The sequence below is a fragment of the Silene latifolia genome, chromosome 1 (assembly GCF_048544455.1).
Source record: "Silene latifolia isolate original U9 population chromosome 1, ASM4854445v1, whole genome shotgun sequence".
NCBI classification, from domain to species: domain Eukaryota; kingdom Viridiplantae; phylum Streptophyta; class Magnoliopsida; order Caryophyllales; family Caryophyllaceae; genus Silene; species Silene latifolia.
This window is the reverse complement of record NC_133526.1, coordinates 57,987,793-58,007,089: the sequence shown is the minus strand read 5'-3', so window position 1 is coordinate 58,007,089 and position 19,297 is coordinate 57,987,793. Positions and strand designations below refer to the sequence as shown.

Genomic DNA, 19,297 nt, shown 5'->3' with positions numbered 1-19,297 from the left:
TAGGATGCCTTCTTGCAAGGCAAGGTGGGGCTTGCCAAAATGGCGATACATCCAAACATTAAGCACACAAAATCAAGTAATGGATGCATCTACAAAAGAATAGCCACTTTCCTCATCTAAGTGGCGGAAATTATCTACAAGGGAAGCAATTCAAGGGTACACACTCCTTCATAGATGCAATTTCTTCAAACTACTAAGCCTAGAAGGATACCAATAAATCACCTCCAAATTGTGTCAAGCTAGGGTACCTTTGTCCTCAATTGTTAAATTCTTTTGTCAAGAGTAGACTCCCTATGGTGTTAGAAACACTGGAGGATCGCGGAATTCCCCCTCTTGCCTAGACAAGAAGAAGGGTCGTCCCCTCTCTACCATGCACAAAAATGGATACGATGGATAAGGGGATCAATAGATGTTTGAGTTTCATTTTGGGAGTTTGCTTTGTTGTTGTTTTTCCCCCCAATTTCTTGTGGCATATAACATTTGAGAACACTTTCTTTGCCATTTATTTTTGATTTTTGGCATTTCAACACTTGACAACTTTCAACTTTTCTTTGCATTTCTTTTTGAACATTTTCAAAGTCACCCCATATGTAGTGAGGGTGCCTTATATTTGAAGCATTAGAAGTCTATTTTTGCTCCTCTTTTCATTTGATACAATTTGCAAACTTTCTTTCACTTTTCATTTCATTGAACTCAAATCAATTTCTTTTTGTGCCCATTTCCTTTGATGACAAAAATGTGGTAGAACATGGATGATGGATGCATGGTTTCAAGGGTCACCTTGGAATAAACGGTAGCCAAGGAGTTATCACACCACAAGGTACTCTTGACTAGGCCTTAATCCATGGGTCAAAGGATACTAGCATGACACATCCTAGGGTGTTTTACAAGTATTCTAACAAGCAAAGTCTTAAGAAGAAAAAGCATCTACTAGGGCCTATATATACTTGTCAAGCTTCCCAAGTAGACGGTTTCACAAAATTTTTCTACCATGAAACTACATGCCATGATGCAACTAACATATATACATCCTAATGCAAATGATTCTACTAACTAATATGACATATAATCTAAATGCAAGTCCTAGGTTCACATTGTTTATACCGCATCAATCAAAATAAAGCCACATAGTCATTAACATAAAGAGGAAAAAGGAGATTGGAAAGATCATGCCATGCGGTCTTCATATTCCTCATGCCTCGGATGTGGCGTAGTCAATCAATGTGAACAAGGATAGAACAACCACAATATATACAACAATATATACATGACTACACTATAAAGGAAATGAACTTGTTTTTGGTTTTTCAATTTTTTATGGTTTTTCGAAATTTTTGATTTTTTTGGATTTTTGAATAAAAGTTAAGTTAGAATTCCCCATCCCCACACTAATATGGGCATTGTCCTCAATGGCCAAAATGATGGGAAACTATGCAAGCATGATGCATGAATTCTACACTAAATGCAAGCTAAACTAATCTACACTACATGATGCATGGGTTTTTGTTTATGACGGAGAGCGTAATTTAGATTACCTCCCGTTGCGTATGCATGTAGTTCCCCAAACCGAGATAGACATTATATCTAATGTCCTAAAGTTGGGGTAGTTCATGCACACAAGATGCAATGCATGAAACTAAATTGTCATTTTGGATTTTCAAAAGTGGGAACAATGAAATAAGAACACCTCAATGGGGCCGAGGTGTTAATCCTCGTGTTGCTAGGACTCTCCAACCATGATCAAGATAAAATAAATAAAACAAAGAAAGAAGTAGACAAACCTCAAGAGGGTAGGAGCCTCCAAAGCTTGCTAGTCTTCCTCCATATCATCATTGTCATCATCTTCCTCAATAGAAGTGGACTCATCTCCACTCCCCTCTTCACTTCCTTGCTCACTTCCTTCATCATCCTCTTCTTCTTCATTTACCTCTCCAACAATGCCCTCATCATCAACAACCTCATCACCGACAACCTCATCGTCACCCATCTCTCACCCCTAGATGCACTTGGAAAGAAGACTTCCTTATCCGCCCAACTAGGCAAAGGACATGAAGGATCAAGTAGTCCTTGCCTAGCTAAATGAAGGAGGGGTGGATATTGGGCTAAGTATGCATCTTCCTGGTCCTTATAAGCTTGTTTGTGAATCTCTTGCATAAGTAGAGTCATGTAGTCATTGCCCACTTCAACACCTTCGGGTTTGAACTCTTGATATTTGAATGGATAGGGTGGTGTCACAATGGAGGAGGAGGGCTCTTCAATTTCGCCCCTTTGTTGACGGATGATGTATTCGGCTTCCTTTGAGAGCGGAAGAAGGTAGTTTGTTCTATGGACACTCAAACGGCATATCTTGGAAGGCAAAGTAAAATATCTAGCATCATTGGTGAGCCACCCAAATTTGGTGTCAAGAGGATTATGCGTGATCCACTTGTACTTGTTAATCATGGCATCCATGTCAATGAGATGACCCCCTTTTTTCACCACATACTTGCTATCCTTGTTGAAATTCGGATCAAAGTACTTGGCCAAGAGAGTAACTAGACCTCCATTTACGATAAAAGCGGTGCCTTGCTTTCCACAATCAACATTAAGCCATCTTTCCACCAAAAGCCTTAGAGAATTGTAAGGCTTGGTGAATTCCCTTCCAATATTTTAAGGCCGACTCAAGTAGAATATAATCGAGCTTGGTAAAGTGGTTAGTGTCTTTTCTTGCAATGATAGTATTCCCGATGACCTTGTGCCACACTCTAATGCCCGGATGGTGGACTAATAGAGCGCGACAAGCATGAAAGTTCTCAAATTTCTTCCCGGAAATCGCCTCCCAAAGAGGAGCGGGGCCATACTTTTCGGGCTTCTTATAATAACGAGGTGTATCACTAAGACCTAATGCTTTACTCAAAACATCAAAGGTGATGCGCCTATTCACATTGGCAAGGCGGAACTCGATGTATTCTCTAGTCTCTACCTTAGTCACTTTCAATGAACTTAAGAATTCCAAGGTAAGGGAGGGGTATGTCAATTCTCTTGTAGCAAACAATTTTCCCAACTCCATGGCTTCAAAGAAGGCTTTCGTTTGTTTAAGGACACCCAATTTGTTCAAGGCATCTTCACATATGAATTTGGTGGGTAGAAAGGATTTCCTAGCATACTTGGCAAATGTATCCCTATGGGAGTTAGAAATGAAAATTACCTCCGGATAGTTTGATAATTGAGCAATTTCCGGAGTTGTTGTTGGTGCTTCTAAGGGAGGATTTTGTTGTTGTTGAACTTCCAAGTTTGCACTAGCAACCACCATAGCCAATGAGGCTTTCTTTGCTTGAAGGCATTGTTGCCTTGTTGAGAGTGCCTTTGCCTTAAGTGCCTTTGTTGATCCTTTTGTTCTTGCCATTGATGAATATACCAAGAAAAGAGTGAAAATCTTCAATTTTAAATTATACCCAAATCGATTTTAAGATGAAAGGCTTTGCCTTTGTATTTCAAAAATCGACTCAAAGGTTCAAGATTTTGGTGCTTGGATTTGATTATTGTTGGAAAAGGAGTGATTAATTGTTGTTATAAGGAAGTTTGGATTTGATTTTGTTGAATTTGGTTGAGGAAATCTTGTTTTGGTGATGGAGAGGATGAGGGTTTTGGGGTTTTTGGTAGTGTTTTGAATGAATGAATGAAGAAATGAATGTGGGAGGGGTATTTAAAAACACCCGAAAATTTTGAAATTGCAGCGGAATACGGGCGTTTTTCCTTCGGGACGCTCGGATTCTGCCTATCCTGGGTTCAGGAATTCTCGCCTAAAGACGGGCGTCTTTCAGCTGGGACGCTCGGATTCTTCGACTGCAGGACGAGCGTATTCCAATAAAGACGGGCGGATTCTGTTACAGCAAGTTTTCTTATTTTGCACTGGCAAAAAGACGGGCGTCTTTCTGCAAAGACGAGCGGATTCTTTAAGACGAGCGTCTTCTCTGCTAGGACGCTCAGATTCTTCAACAGTCCCAATATTTCAATTTTACAGCTCAATTGGACAGACTGATTCAGCTAAAGACGCTCGGATTCCCTAAAGACGAGCGGATTCCCCTTAAGGACGCTCGGATTCTCCCTGGTCTACCCGGATTCAGTTCCATCCGTGTACTTGCATATCCCGTGTCATTTTTCATTCTTCAAATCCCGTGTTCCTCATTGTAAGGGCACTACTAAGGCATGAATAGCCTAGGCAATTGCTATCCCCACACTAAGCTAAAGCACTATACATCAATTAAATCATTAGTCCCTCCCTCACTTCTCTCAAAAACGATAATTGTCTTGATCAAAGCATAAAAATCCAAAAATGACAAAAATGCAATGTAAGAATTAAAATGCGAGTTAGGGAGTTAGAAATATTTACAAATGGTGGTTTAGGGAGGACTCCACCAAACTCTCATCCTTAGTGAGATGTCATGGAGGCATGTCCAAGGTGTTGTTGATGTTGCTGAACACCTTGAAGAAGTAGTCAAAAGTTTGTTCATTATCATGATAAAGATCTTCAATAGACCTTTGCACTTGTTGTCCTTCATGTTGGTCTTGATCGATAGCATTACCAATATAGGGATTGAAAATCCCTTCAAACTCATCGTCCCAAAGACCACAAACTTCATCTACTTGGTCACTAAAGATCTCTTGAGTTGATAGAGACAACTCTCCCACTTTCTTGTCTTGGCCAATGAGGCCATCCTCTTCATTGCTTGACTTTGTTGAGCTTTTCAAGCTCTCTTTGTTGCAATTCACTTGCTCTTTGAATGGAGCATCATCAATTTTCTTCTTCCATTGGAATTCCGACTTCTTCCTATCATCCTTCCGGCTATAATGATCAACCATAAAACATGGTTTATGCAAACGGGGAGCTCTCATGGTCTTGTCAAGATTGAAAGTTATCCTCTCAACTCCCACTTCTAGAGTGAGCTCTCCATGCTTCACATCTATCACCGCACTCGCGGTGTGCAAGAAAGGTCTACCTAGAATGATTGGAATATTGGAGTCTTCTTCCATGTCAACAATGACAAAGTCCGCCGGGATGAAAAATTTCCCAACTATCACGAGAACATCTTCCCATATCCCTAATGGTGTCTTCGTCGATCTATCAGCCATTTGGAGTGTGATATTGGTGCATTTAAGCTCTCCCATCCCTAACCTTTTACTCACCGAGTACGGCATAACACTCACTAGCCCCTAGATCACATAAGGCTTTGTTGATCGTGGTGTTGCCAATGGTATACGGTATTGAGAAGCTTCCCGGATCTTTATGTTTTGGAGGTGAACTCCCTTGAAGTATTGCACTACTCACCTTAGTGAAGGCGATAGTCTCAAGCTTCCGGATCGACTTCTTCTTTGTAAGGATGTCTTTCATGTACTTTGCATAGGCCGGCACGTGATTGATTAATTCCGTAAAAGGAATCGAGACTTCCAAATTCTTCACAATCTCCATAAATTTTCCAAGTTGGTCATTAAATTTGGGCTTGGCTTGACGACTCGGAAAAGGAAGTCAAATCACAATGGGCTCCTTCTCCTTGGCCTTGTCTTCATTTTTCTTTGAAACTTCTTCTTTTGATGGTTCTCCATCCTTGGAGTTTTGCACAATTTATTCTTTGTCACTAGCTTCCACAACTTCATCCTCAACTTGCTTCTTCGGTGCTTCATACCTTGTACCACTTCTCAAGTGAATGGCACTAACCGTTTCATGTCTTGGGGGATTACTTTGAGGTGGTAATTGCCCCTTTTGTCTTTGTGAGCTTGAAGATGCTAGTTGAGTCAATTGGGTTTCCAACATTTTGGTGTGGGCTAGGATGTTGTTGATGGTGATTTCCTTTGCTTGACTATCTTTTTGCATTTGAGTGAAAAACTCTTGTTGATTCTTTTGCATTTGGAGGACCGCTTTTTGAACATCAAAACCTTGGTCATTTTGTTGATTGTATGGAGTTTGATTTTGGTAACCTTGGTTTTGGTTGTAAAAGGGTCTTTGATTTTGGTTTCTCATGGGAGGTGGGGTGTATGTTGGTTGAGGGTTTTGAACATTTTGGCAATTGTATGAGAGATTTGGGTGGAATTTGGTGTTTTCATTGTAATAGTTGGAGTAAGGGGTACCACTCTTGTATGCTTGAAAAGCATTCACTTGTTCATTTGTTCCCCTACATTCACTTTGGTCATGTCCCAAAGTTCCACAATTCTCACATATCCCACTTGGGATTGATGAAGATGCCGTCATGGCATTGACATGATGCTTTGGTGATTTTGAGGCTTCTTCAAGTCTAGACATAGCTTTTTCAAACTTCAAATTGATGGTATCAATGTGAGCACTAAGTTGAGCACCCAATTGAGTGATAGAGTCCACTTCATGCTTTCCTCCTCTAGTAGCCTTGCGAGGTCTACTATATTGTGAGTTATGGACCGCCATTTCCTCAATCTTGTTCCAAGTTTGATTGTCGTCAACTTCGGTGAACATTCCATTTGATCCCATGTTGAGAATGTTTCTTGAATCTTCATAAAGACCGTTCCAAAATTGTTGTACCAAGAACCACTCGCTAAATCCATGGTGCGGACATGAGCGACAAATTCCCTTGAATCGCTCCCCAGCTTCATACAAAGATTCTTCATCTCTTTGCTTAAAGCCCGTAATTTGAGCTCTTAGCATGTTAGTCTTTTCCGGTGGATAGAACTTTTTGTAGAAAGCTAGAGCCAACTTCTTCCAAGAATCAATTCCGAGAGTAGCCTTATCAAGGCCTTTCAACCATTGTTTCGCGGTGCCAATTAGAGAAAAAGGAAATAAGACCCATCGAATTTGGTCTTGAGTTACACCGGTTTGAGAAATCGCATCACAATAGTCACAAAAAGTTTCCATATGAGAATGAGGGTCTTCACTAGGCATCCCCCCAAATTGGCTTCTTTCGACTAATTGGATAAATGCGGATTTGGCAATAAAATTTCCGGGTAAGTGTTGTGGTGTGGGAGTACCATTGGGTAGGTTTTCCTCGGTGAGTACGGAATGTGACGAAAACTTAGGCATTGTGGGTTGATTTTGTGTTGGGTTCTCCTCACCTTCTCTTGCAAAAGGGTTGATGAACTCAATAGTGTTTGGTTGAATTTCTACAACCTCACCAATACCTCTCAAAGTTCTCCTAGCGAGTCTTCTATTGGTTGTCAAAGTCCTTTCAATTTCGTGATCAAAGGGTAACAAGTTACCTTGTGATCTTCTAGACATGCAAAATATCAAACAACTCCAAAATAATTAGAACAAACCTTGAGCAGTTTTACTTCCCCAAGGCAAAGAAAGACACAACTAATAACAATATAAGAAAATCTAAATCAAGTTAACACCATCCCCGGCAATGGCGCCATTTTTGGTCGGACTCTCGAGGAGGTTTAGTTTTCAGTACTTGTCGTTAGAAGCACCTAGACCAAAACACAATTTATAACTTCACAGACAACTCTACAATTAGTAAAGAGGCAAGTAAAGGTCGGATCCCAAGGGACGGGAAATGAGATGAGATTTTCTATTGCAAGTAGTGGTGTCTAAGGGTGTCACAATTTGGGGTTTGAAGTAGAAGATCACTAAACTAAATAGCAATGAAAGTAAACAAGCAAGATGATTAAAAAGAGATGTAAACAATTGATAAAAGGCACTAGGGTGTCATGGGGTCATAGGGGATTCATGGGAATTGATCATACAAACATATTCTCAAATTATAAGCAAGCAATTATTGTTGTGATGGACCGAGTTGGTTTATATCTTACAATCCTAGGAAAGTTTGGGTCCCGGAGCCGAATCGATTAGATTGTACAACACCTACAAGTCAACTTAATCTTCCCTACTCAACAATATGCATGGTCTAATGAGACTCGAGTTGGTTTATGTCTTACAAGTCTCATTGAAAAGATAGGTGATGCGTAAAAAATGCAAGGATTCATAGGCTCACATTTTATCAAACATAACATGTGCATAAGTTGAGATCACAACAAGCAAGCAAATAAACTATGAAAACATATTAATTTAAGCATGAATCATTCCCCATGTTGGTTTCCTCTAATTACCCATTAACCCTAGCTAAGGAAACTACTCACTCATTATCATGTTGAACATGCTAGCAAGGTTGTCAATCATACCAACAAAGTGAAACATGATGAATAAATGAAGATAATTAACAATAATTAAAAAGGGATCAAGAGAATTATACCTACTCATGATTCCAATAATAAAGCAAAGAATAATACAAGTACTTGATGGTTGATTGGAAGATTGTCAATCTCCCAATAATAACCCAAATAATCTTCAATTACCCAAAATAAAGGATGAACAAAAGAGAGATTAAGGAAATGAAACTTGTATTAAAACTTGATTAAATGTTGTTTACATGATTAAAGAGAGATTTGATTGATATTAACTACTCTAAAGATTGCTAAGAAGAACATGCTCTTCTAATTAGACTCATGGGGTATTTATAGTGGGGATTAGGTACATAAATTAGGGTTAACTAAGGGCTTAAATGACGATTAACTCCTTGAGGAATCGCCGGTCTCTAGGGAGACTCCCGTCTCCTTTTCGCCAGACTTAGAAAAATATGCGCATCCTTCCTTGAAGCTTGTAGAAGACGAAAAGGCTATAAGGGAATCCGGGCGTCTTAGGCACGGGACGGGCGGATTCTTGTGATTCTGGACGGGCGTCCAGATGGGGAAGACGGGCGGATTTTGGGCGTTTTGGACGGGCGTCCACATGGGGAAGATGCTCGGATTGTGGGTGGTGGACGGGCGTCTTTGAGATAATCCGCTATTGTCTTACAGCTTCTTTCTTTCTTCTTTTCTTCCTTTTTCTTCATAAAATCTTTGAGGATTTCCTCGGGGATGCAAGGATCTATTCTCATCATTGCCCATCTACTATAGTATGTACAAAGGCCTTCTAATCTTGTCTCTCCTTGATGCTTGGTCATTGAATTCAATCAATATAGCTTCATTTTGCCATGAAAATGCAAGGTTTGCACTCCTTTCCTACCAAGGACACAAAACCTCAAAGAATATGCAAAACAAAGAACTAAAGACAATAAATGACCCAAATATGCACTAAAAAGCATGGGAACAAGGCTAATTCGGGGACTAAATGTGCTTAAATTATGGTCACATCAAATATCCCCAAACCGAACCTTTGCTCGTCTCGAGTAAAGAGGTGACAAAGACTAGGACCATTATTTAAACTAACCTAATAACATATCCGATATGAGACAATTAGCGGGTCTCACTCCGCCCCTTCAACTCACAACAAGACAACCATGAGGTAGGATGCCTTCTTGCAAGGCAAGGTGGGGCTTGCCAAAATGGCGATACATCCAAACATTAAGCACACAAAATCAAGTAATGGATGCATCTACAAAAGAATAGCCACTTTCCTCATCTAAGTGGCGGAAATTATCTACAAGGGAAGCAATTCAAGGGTACACACTCCTTCATAGATGCAATTTCTTCAAACTACTAAGCCTAGAAGGATACCAATAAATCACCTCCAAATTGTGTCAAGCTAGGGTACCTTTGTCCTCAATTGTTAAATTCTTTTGTCAAGAGTAGACTCCCTATGGTGTTAGAAACACTGGAGGATCGCGGAATTCCCCCTCTTGCCTAGACAAGAAGAAGGGTCGTCCCCTCTCTACCATGCACAAAAATGGATACGATGGATAAGGGGATCAATAGATGTTTGAGTTTCATTTTGGGAGTTTGCTTTGTTGTTGTTTTTCCCCCCAATTTCTTGTGGCATATAACATTTGAGAACACTTTCTTTGCCATTTATTTTTGATTTTTGGCATTTCAACACTTGACAACTTTCAACTTTTCTTTGCATTTCTTTTTGAACATTTTCAAAGTCACCCCATATGTAGTGAGGGTGCCTTATATTTGAAGATCAAGTTTACAGATGTGCTTAAATTATGGTCACATCAAGTTTCCAGATGTCTTTCCTGAGAAGATTCCGGGGTTGCCACCGTAGAGGGAGATAGATTTCAGTGTTGAGCTGAAACCAAGGACGGGGCCAATCTCTAAGGCACCGTACCGGATGGGTCCTAAGGAGTTGGAGGAGCTCAGAAGCAGTTAGATGATCTGATTAAGACGGGATACATTAGACCTAGTGTATCACGGTGGGGAGCGCCAGTTCTGTTTGTGAAAAAAAAAGATGGGAGCTTCAGGTTGTACATAGACTACAGGGAGCTGAACAGGGTGACGGTGAAGAACAAGTATCCTTTGCCAAGGATAGTGACGTGGGTGATGTCGTCGGGTCACATCCAATCAAACACATTTATAATACTCAACAAACAACTAGTTAGCGGTAAGTCGAGGTCGATCCATGGGACGGTGTGCTTTGGGTTCTAAGTCTATCTATCTCAATTTATGCTAGTGTCACGATTGATTTGGGTTGTATTTGTGTTCTAGGCTAATGCAAGCAAGAAAGTAAATTAAGCAATAAAAGGAAGGATGTAAACAAATGGTAAAAAGTGCTAGGATATCATGGGGTCATAGGGGAGTCATGGTGTTGATCATACAAACATGTTTACAAAGTTGCAAGCAATTAATGTTGTAAAGGAACCGAGTTGGTTTATGTCTTACGTTTCATAGGAAGAGTTGGGCCCCGGACCCGAATCGATTAGATTGTACAACACCTACAAGTCGACTTAATTTCCTCCTATTCAACTTCTATGCATGGTCTAACAAGACTCGAGTTGGTTTATATCTTACAAGTCTAGTTGAATAGATAAGAGATGGTTGTAAATGCAAGGATTCATAGGCTTAGCATTTCATCAAACATAACATGTGCATAAAGTTGACATCACAACAAGCAAGCAATTTAATCATGAAAACATATTAGATTAAGCATGACTAATCCCATGTTGGTTTCCCCTAATTACCCACTAATCCTAGCTAAGAGACTACTCACTCATTATCAAGTTTAACATGCTAACAAGGTTGTCAATCATATTAACAAGGTAAAACATGATGAACAAGTAAGAAAGATTAACAATAATTCAAACAAGGATTAAGAGAATTATACCTATGAAGGTTCCGAAATAATAATGCAAAGAATAATAGAAGAAACTTGTTTGATTGATGAAGGGTTGTCAATCCTCCAATAATAACCCAATAATTTTCAATTACCCAAAAGTAAAAAACTTGAACAATAATCAAGGAGGGATTAATGTGAGATTTGTGGAAAGATTAAAGAGTAATCTATTCTAATCTATTCCTAATCTAATCTAAGAGGAATTTCTAATGTGGAGGCTCTCTACTCTAAAAACTTTATGCCTTGATTATTACAAGTGGGGTATATATAGTAGAGCTTCATTAGGTTAACTAAGGCTAAATTAGTAATTACATTTGTGAGTTCTAAGCAGGGAATTGCTAGTCTTTTCGGAGAGATGAGCATCTCAGCTGAAGACGCCACGATCCGCTCGTCCAGGAGGGGAATCCGTTCGGATTGTTGCAGAGGTGGGCGAGCATCTTTGGGCAAATCCGCTCGGATTGTAGCAAGGGAATCCGAGCATCTTTGAGGCTTGGACGCTCGGATTATGCTTCTTGGACGGGCGTCTTGTCTCTTTGGCCGCTCGGATTCTGCTTCAGAATCCTTTTCTTCACTTTCTTCTTATTCTTGTAAAATTAGTCTTTAGTTCTTGCCTCCTCTTCATACTAGTCCATCTAATATCATCAATAAGCTTCCAAATATCCTCTTCATACTAGTCCAAATTAGTCTTTAGTTATAGCGCCTCGTCCCCCGAACATTTAAATAGGACTCAAGGAATGATAAATCAATGAGAGTGCACCTATCTTGTTCATACCTCCAATTGATGGTGCCGGCTACAAAACGTTCGGTGATCCGAATCACCGGGTGTTGGATGGCAAAGGTAAAACATTGCTTTTGATGGACAAAATCCCTCTCGGAAATAGCCTTCCAAAGTAGGTCCACATCGAAATCGGCGGGTTTATCGGTATAGTCGGTCGGCACAACAAGACCGAAAATGTGAGCAAATTGATCAAGTGTAAGGCTATGGTCTGGGTTGCACAACCTAAACTCCATGCTCACATTGGTTCGAGTGTTCGTGACAATACGAAGGCTACTCAAAAATTCCAGGGTGAGACTAAGGTACGTCTCCTCATGGGCATGGAAAAGTTTTCCAATCCCTAAGCCATCAAAGAACATCTCGGTGTGGTACCTTATCCCAAGGGTTTCTAACACCTTAGTATCTATGAATTGAGTGGGTTCATAGTTCTTACCTAGAAACTCGACAAACTTCTTGCGGTAGGCATCAGAGGTGAAGAGTACCTCTTGGAAGTGCTCAAGTTGCTCTATCTCTCCTCTCATGATGGGGCGGAAGTTCCTTGGCGGCATTATCTCTTGTGGGGATGAAGAGGATGAACCCTTGCGTTTCCTACCGACGGATTCAACAAGTTTCTTAGCCTTGCCTTTGAGATTCATCATCTTGAACTTGGAGAAATGGGGTTTTGTTGGCTTTTGTTGTGAAGATGAGTGATTTAGGGTTAGATAAGGTGAGGAAATGAGGGAGAAAGGGGGTGTTTTTATAGAAAAAGGGGAAGACGAGCGGACACGGGTGGGGCCTGGGCGGATAATTCGAGAAAAACGCCAGAATCCGAGCGGCTTCATTGCGGGACAAGCGTCTTGCCTCTGCAGAATCCGAGCGTCTTACAGAAAATCCGCTCGGATTTCGTGACAGCAACTTTGCATTTTCTGAAGTAGGCAGAAGACGAGCGTCTTCTGTTTTAGACGAGCGTCTGACTTTGGACGAGCGGCTTCTTGAAAATCCGCTCGGATTTTGGTACAGTTCCAAATCTTTTCTTCAGGTGCCTTTCAGGACGAGCATCCCGAGGAGAATCCGAGCGTCTTCCCTATAGACGAGCGTCTTTGGCCCAATCCGCTCGGATTTCATGACAGCGCTGAACAGTAATCTGATGAGGGCTTGGACGAGCGTCCAGCCCTCGTGACGAGCGTCTTTTCGCTGTTTTTCTTCTTTTTCTTCCTTTTCTTTGCAAAATCATACCCTTACACCAATTTGTTGTTCCTCCTTATCTTTTTCTGAAATTTCGCTCAATAAAAATGTAAGAAAACTCTCTCTCACTACTCTCATGCAAGAAATTAAATAAAAATGCAAAAATGTACAATATCATATAAAGTAAGATTTCAAGAAATATCTTACAAATGGTGGTTTAAGATAGGACTCCACCAAACTAGTTCAAATTGTAGAAATTCTTGTCCATAGAGCTCAAGGCTCTCAATAGAAGATCGAAAGCTTGTGAACAAGCTCCGAATAAGCACAAGTATGGGTTGCTCCATTTCAACATGAAATTTGGCCAAGGAAGTTTGTCATATGTTCTTTCTTTCACCTTGTCCTCGACATTAGAGCTTTCCCAATGCTTCCAATAAATAAGCCCATGATTCTTGTCAACACTAGGTATGAAGTATGGTTCATTTTCATCCGTAGAGTTCCACTCACCAACTTCTTCTTCAATTTTGGTGATGATGATAGCATTTTGATTTTTCAATCCCTCCAAGGTGGAAGGAGAATTGTCATGGCTTTGATGATCGAGTTCCTTAGAAGTTGGCATTGTGGATGCCAAATTTCCACAAGTAGCTTCACGTGCAAGTTTTTCTTTGAGCTTTTTCACCAAGTAGCTTTTGTATGATGCTTTGACCTTTTGAAGAAGGTCCACCATATCCTCTTCAACAATCATTGGCTCCATGGTAGGTGTCAAGTAGTCTTCATGGGATATAGGGAAAGGACATTCATCTTCATGGTAGGATATCTGAAATGTCTCAAGGATAGGTTCCTCAAGGAGAGCAACCTCATAAGTCTCCGCTCCCTTATCCCATGAGTTCTTGTAATGCACGAATTGGTCATCATAGCTATCTTCATATGAATCATAAGTGGGGGCTTCAATCAACTCCTTCTCCAACATCTCAATGTTCACATCAAAAGACACACTTTCATACTCACAAAGTTTAAGAGTATTTGGCTTACTCAACCTCATATCTTCTTCGTCGAACATCACACTTTCATACTCACAAGAGCTCAAGGAGATTGGCTCTTCCCACTTTTCATTTTCCATGTCAAAGGTTACCCCTTCAAACTCGCATTCATGGACAATGTTAAAGGATTGGTGGGGAGTGGCTACTTGGGATTCTTTCAATTGGGCAATTTGAATCTCCAATTCCTCACCTTGGGTAACAATGCCTTGAAGAACATTGTCCCTCTTTTGGCTATCCTCTATCATTTGTTTGAAGAAGTTTTGTTGATCTCCCATCATTTGGAGAATCACATTTTGGATGGGTTCATTTTCTTGTTGTGGGTAGGTGTGAAAGTGGTTGTATTGTGGCAATTGAAATTCATTATGAAGTGGGTATTGGGTGGGTGGTTGTTGTGGATATTGGATGGGGTGATTTTTGTGGGAAAATTTGGGGTAGTGGTGTTGGAGCTTGTGTCCTCCACAAATTAGTGTGATAACATTTGTAAATCTCTTACAGGTTCACAAGGGTATACTTCGTATATTTAATCAGTTGATTAACGTTTACCTAATAACGGTTGGCTTGCTAGAAAGTTTGACGTTATTATCATACAGATGGCGGTGATCAACTGGTCCCTAAAGGTCACACCTATAGGATGAGACAATTATTTAATGAAGATTAAATAATATTAGTTGAGACGAATTAACTGTCAATTCGTAAATTGAATATAATAAGTTATATTTAATTAAATGTATGTAATGTTAGCTTGGACGAATTAATCTGTTAATTCGTAATTAAATATAATCAGTTATATTTAATGTCAACAAGATGAATGTGTCATAGTGGTAATAGTGAGGGTACACAAACCAAGAGGTCATGGGTTCGATCCTCACTAGATGACAAGTTAACACATTTTATACATTTTTGGAATAACCAAAAATAAGGAGACCATACTCCTTATTTCGGTTATGTGGGCCGAATTAGGGAAGATTATATCTCCCTAATTCACTCCCATATTTCGGTTACAATAAGAAGGAAAGGGTGATCATTATTCTACCCTAATTCTCTTTTAACCTAGCCTCCTCCCTCATCAGAAAAACACAAAAACAACCTAAATTTTTACAGAAAATTTAGATTGATTCTAGCATTATCAAAGGGCATATCTCATATCGTCTTGGGTGCAACTAATAGGCGAATATCAATTTTGATATTGTTCTTAGGCCTTATTTGCTAGGACCGAAGGTTATTTCTGAATCTTTTATTTTTGTTTATGTATTTTATTTTATGACTAGTGATCGTCATCATTAAATTCGTTATAATCCTTTAATAATAAGGGAAGTATACAGATTATTTCCCACAAGTGGTTGGGATTTTTATTGTACAAATAGTAAGGTAGGTTTGTGTTGACTTGCTTCTCAAACTCCCCATACCCATAGTCATACTCAAAAGATCCATCACATACTCCATATGTCAAGTCTTGAGTCATCATAGCTAAGACAAGGAAACAACTACAAGCATGGAAACTACACAAAAACGGTAAGAACAATCCTTGAGGAACAAGTTCCTCAAGGTGAAAGCAAAATCAAAATAGACAAACAAGTAAGAACTTAATCAAATAGCACCATCCCCGGCAACGGCGCCATTTTGACGTGGGTGATGTCGTCGGGTCACATCCAATCAAACACATTTATAATACTCAACAAACAACTAGTTAGCGGTAAGTCGAGGTCAATCCATGGGACGGTGTGCTTTGGGTTCTAAGTCTATCTATCTCAATTTATGCTCGTTTCACGATTGATTTGGGTTGTAGTTGTGTTCTAGGCTAATGCAAGCAATAAAGTAAATTAAGCAATAAAAGGAAGGATGTAAACAAATGGTAAAAAGTGCTAGGATATCATGGGGTCATAGGGGATTCATGGTGTTGATCATACAAACATGTTTACAAAGTTGAAAGCAATTAATGTTGTAAAGGAACCGAGTTGGTTTATATCTTACATTTCATAGGAAGAGTTGGGCCCCGGAGCCGAATCAATTAGATTGTACAACACCTACAAGTCGACTTAATTTCCTCCTATTCAACTTCTATGCATGGTCTAACAAGACTCGAGTTGGTTTATATCTTACAAGTCTAGTTGAATAGATAAGAGATGGTTGTAAATGCAAGGATTCATAGGCTTTGCATTTCATCAAACATAACATGTGCATAAAGCTGACATCACAACAAGCAAGCAATTTAATCATGAAAACATATTAGATTAAGCATGACTAATCCCATGTTGGTTTCCCCTAATTACCCACTAATCCTAGCTAAGAGACTACTCACTAATTATCAAGTTTAACATGCTAACAAGGTTGTCAATCATATTAACAAGGTAAAACATGATGAACAAGTAAGAAAGATTAACAATAATTAAAACAAGGATTAAGAGAATTATACCTATGAAGGTTCCGAAATAATAATGCAAAGAATAATAGAAGAAACTTGTTTGATTGATGAACGGTTGTCAATCCTCCAATAATAACCCAATAATCTTCAATTAGCCAAAAGTAACAAACTTGAACAATAATCAAGGAGAGATTAATGTGAGATTTGTGGAAAGATTAAAGATTAATCTATTCTAATCTATTCCTAATCTAATCTAAGAGGAATTTCTAATGTGGAGGCTCTCTACTCTAAAAACTTCATGCCTTGATTATTTACATGTGGGGCATATATAGTAGAGCTTCATTAGGTTAACTAAGGCTAAATTAGTAATTACATTTGTGAGTTCTAAGCAGGAAATTGCTAGTCTTTTCGGAGAGATGAGCGTCTCAGCTAAAGACGCCACGATCCGCTCGTCCAGGAGGGGAATCCGTTCGGATTGTTGCAGAGGTGGACGAGCATCTTTGGGCAAATCCTCTCGGATTGTAGCAAGGGAATTCGAGCGTCTTCGAGGCTTGGACGTTCGAATTATGCTTCTTGGACGGGCGTCTTGTCTCTTTGGCCGCTCGGATTCTGCTTCAGAATCCTTTTCTTCACTTTCTACTTATTCTTGTAAAATTAGTCTTTAGTTCTTGCCTCCTCTTCATACTAGTCCATCTAATATCATCAATAAGCTTCCAAATATGCACGAAAGACGGGAATTTCCGCCTAATTATCTTCTTTCCTACAAAACATACGAAATGCACTAGGAAAGCAAAATAGAAAGCATTTGACGGATAAAATGGTCATAAAATATTATAGAAGTATGCAAAATAGGTTCAATTAGGGGACTAAAGGTGCGCAAATATGGGTCAAATCAGATAGATGACCTTTTTGATCAGTTGAGTGGTGCAGCAGTCTTTTCTAAGATTGATTTGAGGTCGGGGTACCATCAGGTAAAGATTAGAGAGGAGGACATACCAAAGACAGCTTTCAGGTCGAGGTATGACAATTATGAGTATGTAGTGATGCCGTTTGGGTTATCTAATGCACCAGCTATTTTTATGGACTTGATGAACAGAGTCTTCAGTCAGGTTTTGGACAAGTTTGTGGTGGTTTTCATAGATGACATCTTAGTCTTCTCCAAGACTAAGGAGGAGCATGAGGAGCATCTCAGGATTGTGTTGCAGACCTTGAGGGAGCATGAGTTGTATGTCAAGTTGTCCAAGTGTGAGTTCAGGTTAGAGAAAGTTGCCTTTCTGGGGCATGTGATTTCAAAGGAAGGGGTAGTTGTGGATCCTACAAAGATTAAGTCAGTTACCAAGTGGAAAGCACCAAAGAATGTAGCTGAGATCAGCAGTTTCTTGGGTTTAGCTGGATATTATCGACGGTTCGTGAAGGATTTCTCCAAGATTGCTAGACCTATGACAACTTTGATGAGGAAAGAGAACAGGTTTAGTTGGGATGAGAGTTGTGAGACGGCGTTCCAAACATTAAAGGAGCGTTTGACCACAGCTCCAATCTTAGCATTGCCTGAAGGGAGTGAGAACTTCGAAGTGTATACGGATTCTTCAAAGAATGGGTTGGGATGTGTGTTGATGCAAAATGGTAAAGTGATTACCTATGCTTCTAGGCAATTGAAGCCATACGAGGAGAATTATCCTACACACGATCTGGAGTTGGGTGCAGTTGTGTTTGCTCTCAAGATTTGGAGACATTACCTATATGGGGCGACTTTTAAGGTATTTTCAGATCACAAGAGTCTCAAGTACATCTTCACTCAAAAGGAGTTGAACATGAGATAAAGGAGGTGGATGAAGCTGATTGGCGATTATGACATGGATATTATCTACCATGAAGGGAAGGCCAATGTGGTTGCAGATGCTTTGAGTAGGAAGAGTGTACATTCTTTGTGCACATCTATATCGTTGATGAGATTGAGAGATGAGGTTGGGAGGTTTGGGATACATATGATCCAGAAAGCGGATGCCATGGGAGATTTGATGGTGCAGCCTGATCTTTATGATGATATTCACGGTAAACAGGAGTTGGATCCCAAGATGGTGGTGTGGAGAGCTGGAGTAGAGAAAGGGATAGTGTCTCGATTCTCTATTCATACAGATGGTAGTTTGAGGTTTGATGGGAGGTGGTGTGTCCCTAATGATGAGGAGCTGAAAAAGACAATCATGACAGAGGCACATTGTACACCATATTCGGTACATCCAGGTGGTGACAAGTTATACAAGGATTTAAAGAAGACTTTCTGGTGGCCTGGGATGAAGAAAGAAACAACTGAGTTTGTGACCTGTTGTTTGACATGTCAGAGAGTTAAAGGGGAGCAGCGACGACCACAAGGTAAGATTCAGTCTTCAGAGGTACCTGAGTGGAAGTGGGAGTCCATCTCTATGGATTTTATCATGGGTTTGCCGAAGAGTCAGCAGGGTAACAACATGATATGGGTTATAGTGGATCGACTGACCAAGTCAGCTCATTGTATGCCAATGAAAGATACATGGACTAAGGCACAATTGGCTATGGCTTATCGAAAGAATGTACTGAGATTACATGGGGTGCCTAAAGACATAGTATCTGACAAAGATTCGAGGTTTATCTCAAGGTTTTGGAAAGAGTTGCAGGAGTCTTTGGGAATGACATTGAAGATGAGTACATCATTTCATCCTGCGACAGATGGTCAGACAAAGAGGACAATCAAGACTCTTGAGGATATGTTACGAGCTTGTGTGATGAATTTTGGTGGTAGCTGGGAACAGAGGCTAGATTTGATTGAGTTTTCTTACAACAACTGCTATCACACCAGTAGATGTAGGAGTCCGATTTGTTGGGACGACAGTGCTGAGGTAGTGGTTTTAGGACCAGAGATGGTACAATTGATG

General features: G+C 40.0%; 1 non-coding gene across 1 annotated transcript; it reads left to right on the top strand.

Moving 5' to 3' along the window:
• Nucleotides 1–6,545: 6,545 nt before the first annotated feature.
• Nucleotides 6,546–6,652, top strand: LOC141619151 (small nucleolar RNA R71). The gene has a single exon (XR_012531605.1). It is a non-coding gene; the product is annotated as a small nucleolar RNA R71 (small nucleolar RNA).
• The last annotated feature ends 12,645 nt before the right edge of the window (nt 6,653–19,297 follow it).